This window comes from Hippocampus zosterae, chromosome 2 (genome assembly GCF_025434085.1).
Source record: "Hippocampus zosterae strain Florida chromosome 2, ASM2543408v3, whole genome shotgun sequence".
In the NCBI taxonomy this organism is placed as follows: domain Eukaryota; kingdom Metazoa; phylum Chordata; class Actinopteri; order Syngnathiformes; family Syngnathidae; genus Hippocampus; species Hippocampus zosterae.
Window position 1 is genome coordinate 39,368,742 of NC_067452.1, and position 8,869 is coordinate 39,377,610.

Here is an 8,869-nt window from a genome sequence, read left to right on the forward strand (position 1 = left end):
GTCGTCCGTCCGGGGAATGCGGCATCCGCAAAACTGCTTCAGTCAGCGTGACGAGCTTTCGCGTCTGTCCCTTTTGTGACCCCTGGAGCTAAATGCGCTCGAATCTTGCCCGAGTGCAACGACGCTTCAATTTTTTTTTCCTCTGACTGACACGATGACACAACGGCAAGTATCGCTGACGCAAGCCTGTAACGTGGAACTGCGGTCAAACTTGACTGTTGCTGCCAACAAAGATAAAAGGGGGCCCACCAAAACGGTTGCGTGGGACTTGAACCACAAACCGCTCCAAAAAAAAGTCCTTCCGTGAGCATTTTAGCTCTGAAACAGTACAAAATTGTCCGTCGCGACAACATCCATCATTTTCTCCACAAGCCAGACTTTAAAGTGATGAGCAGTCAATCACAGGGGTGGGGGATAATACTCGAGCTAATTTAGCATTAGCATGTACTACAAATTGAGAAAATGCAGTTACCTGATTTCAAAATTCTTTGTTGTATTTGTTGTTGTTGGAATGTGTTAACGATGCATTCATTTCAAAGCAATTTGTTCTGCGGTGTTCAATACGTCGGAAATCGAAGAAATGCAAAGCAACTGACAATGAGAGGTCGTCTAGGAGTCATCGCAGCCTGCGGGATGTGGACGAATTGTTTTAATTTGACTTGATTTTTTTTTTTTCTGTCATCAGTTTTGGATTACGATGTGGCTCGTGGTGGAAAAAAACAAACTAGGTTTGGAAAGGTCGGGAGGGGTTGCTGACCTCATTTTTTTTTAAAAATGTTGAATATTTGTTCATCTATGTATATGCTAACCAAAAGCTTTTATTTATATTTATTTGGACGCATTTTTGCCACATCCGGTGCCTGCTTGTGCCACGTCGTCTTGTTGTTTCATGTGAACATGCTCTGTTGTAAATTGTGGGGGTGTTGACGTTGATCGTGTTTATTGTCTTGACTGTTTGCCGCGGTTTCGGCGAGTGTCTCATTTGCGCTATATTTCGTGGAATAAAAAAACGGGGAGATACATTCGTGTGCATATGAAAGCAGCTGGTGAGTTTTTTTTTTTTTGTTGAAAAGGAGATGATGATATTTTTTTGACTGAGCATCACATTCTTCTTTCCCACCCGCTAATTCGTCTTAGGCGGCATGATGCGCATTAGCCACACGCCGTTAGCTTCGAATGTGGCAACGATCAAGGACTGCGCACTCACTGACACATTTTTAGAAACACGCAGATCATCCATCCATTATCTCGAGTGCTTAATCCTCACGAGGGGTCGAATCGCGGGGTGTGTGCTGGAGCCGACTTGGGGAAATAGGCGGGGGGACACCCTGAACCGCTCGCCAGCCAATCGCAGGGCACACACATAGACAAGCTAGCATCCACGCTCACAATCACACAGCGGGGCAATGTGAGAGCATTTAATCAACCTGCCGTACGTGCTTTTGGAATAGGGGCGGGGGGCAAACCAGAGTACCCGGAGAAAACCCGCCCAGGCACGGGAGAGAAGATACGAAGCCAGAATGGAACCCTATACGCCTCTGCGGTGCGAGGCCGATGCTCTAAATGCAGATAACAGAAGATTTTTTTTTTGTGGATTTTTTTGGATTTTTTTTTTATTTGATACTGGGCGGCCCGGTAGTCCAGTGGTTAGCACGTCGGCTTCACAGTGCAGAGGTACCGGGTTCAATTCCAGCTCCAATCTCCCTGTGTGGAGTTTGCATGTTCTCCTGCGTGGGTTTTCTCCGGGTGCTCCGGTTTCCTCCCACATTCCAAAAACATGCATGGCAGGCTGATTGAACACTCTAAATTGTCCCTAGGTGTGAGTGTGAGCGCAGATGATTGTTCGTCTCTGCGAGTGGCTGGCAACCGGTTCAGGGTGTCCCCCGCCTACTGCCCGAAGACAGCTGGGATAGGCTCCAGCACCCCCCGCGACCCTAGTGAGGATCAAGCGGCTCGGAAGATGAATGAATGAATGAATAATTTGATACTTGATGGTCAGGGATGCGGCTCAGGATAGCCAACTCGTCATCCATGAGCATTTCAAAAAGTAAAACTTCCAAACGATGTCCACTTCGGATTACTCAAGAGACATTGACTACATACTAAAACCCATAGTATGCCTGGAAAGGAGTCGCTGCCATGGCAACACACAAGTGCAGCATCATTAATCAGATGTGTTGGATCAGAAAACGGGAGGTGCAGGCGAGCTTTTTTTTTTTTTCCTTCCCCTTAGTTGTTCCTCAAAGAAGCTTTTTACCACAATCGAAAGACACCACACATCTTTGAATCAACATTGCTCAGATTTGATCAAAAAAACATCACCAGGATGAGCGTGACTTAGTTGGCGATTCACACTTTTGGCTTTGGACTGAGTCGTGGAGGGGCAAAATGTTTTTTTTTTTAATTTGTTTTATTTTGTACATGCAAATACTTTGCTTTTTTTTGTTTGGTTTTTTTTTGCTACTTTCTTCGCTCCAAATTTGGCTGCTGTAGATTGCGAATTTCTCCATTGTGAGACAAGGAAGGTTTTCTTATGTTATCTTTTAAGTGCGCCATTCTAGCGAAGCTTCAAAATTGCGACAAATCAAGCCATGAAACAATTTGTGGATTTGTCTGCTGAATGCCTGGGACAAAAAAAAAAAAAAAAAAAAAAGATGCTATTTTGTCTGGCAAATTTCTTGAGCTTGTATGGTGTATGTCCAAACAAATAACCTTCTTTTGGTTTCAACGCTACTTTTAGATCGCAGTGTCGCGGGTGTTCGTGCTGAGAAGTCCCTTTTTTTCCATCATTTCATTTCTCAATTCAACTTCCCGAAACAAAATCGGTTCATCGAACCTCAAGCGCGCCTTCCAGAAATCACGGAGGAAACGAGCGGCCTTTTCTTTCGACCGAATTTCGATGCTAGCCAAATTTGCGGCTAGCGTCTTTGATGACAATCGCTGCTCTTGATGGCTTGAGCCCGTGGCGATCCAATCTTGACAATCAACTTTGATCAGAACGTAAGATTCGGCTCCCGTGTACAACTGCCGAGGGCAGCCGGGATGTCGACGGTCCCAAAAAAATATGTTCAATTTCTTGCCACCAGATGCTGAAAAAGGACTGAAAGCTTTTGTGACCTCTCAACATGAAGATTGACTAGATTACCCTTTATCAAGCTAAATCTTGAAAAACATTTTTTTTTAAATGTGTATATATATATATATATATATATATATATATATATATATATATATATATATATAATTTAAAATTTCGATTTTTAAATATATTTAATAATTATATATATTATATATATATAATTTAAAATTTCGATTTTTAAATATATTTAATAATTATATATATATATATTATATATAATTTAAAATTTCGATTTTAAAATATATTTAATAATATATATATATATATATATAAAATTTAAAATGTCAATTTTTAAATATATTTAATAATTATATATATATATATCTATATATATATATATATAAAATTTAATATAATAATAAAGGATATCTTATCTTAAAAACTATAAATAAGTACATGGGATTGAATGTGTCTGAAAAGACAACTATGCCCCCCCCCCCCCCGTGTCTGGAGCGCCCTTCCTTCCTGAGCATCTAAGGAATCTTCAGCCTCTGAAGTCTTTAAAAAAGTCCTGAAGACTTTCTCTCTTTTTTTAATATTATTTTTATATATTATATATGGCCATGTGCCTGGAGTTGAGCCCTCTCTCGGGAGCCCCCCCCCCCTTTTTTTTCCCCTCGCCGCCACGTTTTATTTCTTTCAATTTTTTTTCTTCTTCCTTTTTAGCGGGGCGTTCGGCGTTCCCCGGTCACGTGCGTTTTTATCGCAGGGATGAGGACAGCGGCGTGAACGAGGCTTCATGCGCCGCTACCGAGGCCGACAAACGCTCGTTAGAAAATTCAGACTCTCTCGTGACAAAATTGTTCATTTTGTTTCGTTGCTTTTATTGCTAGATTTTATTTCATTCTATTTTATTCTCCTTGTTTGCTACTCTTTCAACCGTGGTTCATTTTCACGATCACCTACTTTTTCCGGTTCCAGTGTAGATTTAGAGAGTAAATGTTCCCATTGTAAAACTTTATTGTGTACCGCGTGCGCGCTTAAGTAAAAGTTATTCATCGCTAACCTTCGCAAACAAACTCAAACTTATTTAATAACTGCAGCAGTTTCCTAATAAATGACGGGTGTCGGATGTTTTTCGTCCGTTTCAAACCCTTAAAGTTAGGAGGGCCCACCAAAGGCCCCTCCATCATTCTAAATCCATTTTCAAGGCAGATTTTGTGAAAAGAAATTCGACGAACATAAGATTCGCCCCCCCCGCCCCCTGTTTTTTAACATCCATAGTTCAGTGACAAGAACACTTACACAGATTCTTATTGTTCGGGAGAAATATTCATTATGATAAAATTTTGAATATTTCAAAAAAAGAGACCAAAACCGTCAGGGGGTGGGCAAACCTTTTGGCTCGGGGGCCGCATTTGACAGAAGGGCCAGGTCCGCACGAGCTATGGTACATTTAAAAAAAAATGTTTTAATGCATTTGTCGACAGTCCATATCAAACATCAACAGAACAAAAGCATGAAAGTACGGACTTCATTTATTTTTTTTTAACTGACAAAAGTGTTGTTGACGACCTATTTTAGCCTGTGCATCGCTGCAGATGGGTTATGATCAGACCAGTAGAAGTAGAGCGATACAGGGGTACTAGGAGGTCGAAAAGATTGCCCCGCCCCCCCCCCCCCACCGTGTTCTGCAACTTCAAGTCAATGCGCCACCTGGCGGTGAAATGCCTGTCATTACAAGTCTGATTGAAATGAATGCAATCATTCACATCGAACCTTAATTGTGGACCAACCTAAGGCGGGCCGGATTAAAAAGACCAGCGGGCCGGATTCGGCCCGCGGGCCGTAGTTTGCCCACCCTGAAAACTGTGCTGATACTCCAAATGGTTCAAGAACCGCTACAAATTTACGATTACGATTGCGCGACTGTCTGCGTCCAAAGTGTTGTGTTGTTTTTTTGTTATTTTGACTTCAAAATGGCGCCGCGAGAGTGGCTGCCTTTCCAGCAGCTCCTATATTTTGTTGTTCTACTTCTTCCTTTCATAACCTTGCTGCTGTGAATTGGGACTTTCTCCATTGCGAGACTAATAAATGCTTCTCTTCTCTTATCTTTCCACGGGCATTTTTGGCAAAGTTTCCCTCGGTTTAAGGGGTTTTAGGCTTTTTGAATTTAAAAAGAAATTGTTGCCCCTAGTGGTGGTTGGGTGTACTGCAGGCAGTAAACTCCAGCCACCGTTAATTCCTGAAATCAATTATTGGCTTTTCACTGAAGTTTCCAACACTGACGGCAAACGCCGTCAATGAGCAAATCCCTCCGATTCCTCCGCCGCGGCGGCACGTACCATAAAATGTACATCGCAAAGCCTCCGTGTCTCTACCAAGCAATTTGTCCAAACTGCCATCCGCAACCAAGTTGAGTAATGAAAGCATCTCGTAAATGGGCGCAAGCTCTTTTAACCCCGCCCATTACCGCCCCCGCACCCCACCACATCCCCCATACCCCCCGCGGACAGCTCGTTTGTCTTCCTTCCTTCCGTTCCTCCCGTTCCTCCCGCAGCAGTTCCTAATCATTTATTTACCCTCTCACGCACGTTGCTCGCCTTCCTCTGAGCCTCCTCTCGCCTTTGGATCACATACCAACACATTATTGTTTGCGAAGGAAAAAAAAAACAAAAAAAACAGAATGCATATATATATTTCATCCTGTAATTCGGAGAGGAGCCGGGGGCGGGGGGGAGGGGGGGACAAATGTTGCATAGCTAAGCTAGCGCAGCATTTCGGGAACGTTTTTGCATTTTCTATTTTGATGGCTGGAACATAAATGTCATTTTCAACTCCGAGTGTTGGTGATGAAGGAAGGCGCTCATAAAAAAAAAAAAAAAGCCCGAAGGCCGCGAATAATTATGATTTGTGTCACCGGTGAAGACGCCACATTCAACACACCGACAGATCCGATGAACCAATACGAATGCGGCGGCCGCAAATAATCTTCACCATGCGCAACGATAGCTTCTCATCAAGCCCGCGACCTTTTTTTTTTTTTTTTTTTTTGTCAATGATGATTGCCTTCAGCGGAAACGACATTTGCGTATGTGCTTTCATGCGGTTCATTGGTCGTGAGCGTGTTCGCGGGCGAGGTGGGGGGGGGTGGGGGGGTGACGCCGTCATTTTCGACCGCTCGCGAAGCCAACGAGTGCGTCGCCGGTCAATGGCAGGGCGTCCGGGGAACAATTCCCATTCCATATCCCGTTTAATCGTCTTGTAAATCAGCGGCCCGGGTACGGTATTATACGTTCCGCCGGCGACCTGGCATCGGCTCAAGCGGCGCAGTAAACGGATACGAGGTCTTGGCGACGGCCAGATGGGGGCTCTAATCGGCAAAGTAATGTCCTTGGTGATATGCTGCTTGGGAATATCATCCTGGCGTCCAGTTTGTGGACAAAATTTAGTTTTTTTGGGTTTTTTTTTCACCCATGGAGCTCTCTGGTGTACGTTTCGTTACACCCATGGGCGTGAAAATTGGGGGGGGGGCACAGGGGCAATGCCCCCAGTCATCTAGGTGGGGTGGGCGTGGCCACAGCACCTCCTGGTGCCGTCAAAAACGATCAATTGGCAATCACCTTTGATGTGTCGTTCGAAATTTTTACATTAAAGCCACTTAGAGGGTTTTTTTTTGGGGGGGGGTTATAAGTGCAGTCACGGGAATTAGCTAAACTCATATCTCAAGGCATCAATGTACCCCGAAACGAAAGCAGAAATTTCATTTCATTTTCAGCTTTTTGGCTCGACAGCAAAAATCGGAAAAATCGGCCGCCAAAAATTGCCGCAAAATCGGCGTGTTTTGCGGCAAAAACCGCATTTATTGGCATCATCGACGTTTTCGTCGGATTCCACCTCCGTCGTCGGAATGAGAGTCATTTTCTATTTCGAGGCTGTGGAATGACCGCCTGGAAAGCGCAACGGCCTCGCCACGAGATTTCGGCAAACCAGTCCCGGTTGTTCTTTTATGATTCGCTATCTCGCATAACTGAAAACGTGCGAGTATTTTCGACAAAAATTTTTTTGACTGCATTCCACCATGTCACGTCATGTCTTTGCTTTGTCGACTCATGTGATGTTGTGATTCGTTTGTTTTTGAGCAGTCGTCAAGTCAATATTGAGGACGCCACCGGCGGCCTCGTTGGAGTCACACGGCAGGGCAGCTCATTGGCTGTGCAAACGTTCACGATCCTTTCACCTCTCGGCGGTGTTTTGCCAAAGGGGGGGGGGGCAAGTATGAACTCACCGTCGTTTGACTTTTCCCATCATTGTTTGAAGTCAATAAGCCTGCTTGGCTTCAAATATTTGTTTTACATTGCGCGTGTGTGCAAGTTTTTTTCTCAGTTTTATTTGGAGAACACCTTTTTTTTCGTGACACGAGCGCAAGCCCGATAAAAGCGACGCAATTCTGTAACGAGATCGAGGCTCGTGCAGAAAAGAAAATGGCGTTGTCGTTTTTCGCAGAGGATAAAGACTATATGCCTATGAGTGACACCGCCTACGCATGTTGCTCGAATATCTGTTGCTTCAAGGCAAACAACAGCGTGGCCTTCGATGCCATTTTAGATTATTTGTTAGCATTAAGCTAGTGGACTCTGAGTTATATTAACCCTCGTAGTGCACCGCTTGCGATAAATGTAAAATGATGGCAAAGGCATTCAGAAAAACACGAGACTTATGGCGGGGTTCTAAAATGGCCTAAATTTCATGACGTCACCGGCTGATAATTCTCAGGCATTGCAGCAATAATAAAAAAGGTTTTGATTCCGTACTCTTCACAATTTACATATTTTGCACCATAGAGACCCATTATAATTCATATTTTTGAATGCATCGTAAACCTAATGTGTAAACATGCATTTCACGCGATTTTTACGTCATTCGCTTTGTTTTCGCTTGGACAGACGTAAGCATGCCACATTGTTGGGTTGAGGTCATTCCAATTTTGCAACTTTAGGTGGCGTCAGAGCATCGCAAATGAGTTTGCCTTTTTGCAGGAGGCTTCAAACCAATGCATTTGACATGAACACGTCCGGTCGGGATTGTTAGTAGGGCTTGGTTGGGACCTCCAGACACAATTTTTTTTTTCCTTTTGCAAAAAATAAAGAATAAAAAATCCCAAAGAACTAATAAAAACTATATATGTATGGATAGCACAGATGCCTCTGAACATTTTGAGTGTTTGGAAAAAAAATAATGTTTGTATAACACAAAATACATCATTACAAAAATTGTAAAATGCGTAACTTGGGGTTTTTTTCATTTGAAGGACCCAAGGGGTTAAGCCCCGCCTCCTGCCCACTGCAACTTTGGCGATCTGCCACGAGCGCATCTCATCGTTAGTAGGGCTTGGTTGGGACCTCGTGACACAATTTTTTTTTCCCTTTTGCAAAAAATAAAGAATAAAAAAATCCCAAAGAACTAATAAAAACTATATATATATAAACTAAATATAATGATAAATCAGAACTAAGTTGATAAATAGAGAAAGGTATTGAAATATCCATTATGAATACAAGAGAAAATTGACTCAAGAGTGCCAGGGTGTGGAAGTATATAATCCCGATACAAACCAAAAGTTGTAAAAATATCACGGTTAAGGGTAAAGTATGAGCCTTAATGGAAACTTCTTTCTTCTTACTTTTTTCTTTTCTGATTGATATAAAAATGATTTAGTAGATATAAACACATAACGGGGTAGGACTAGATAAGTTTTTTACTTCATCCTACTCCCTTGAAAATAATAAC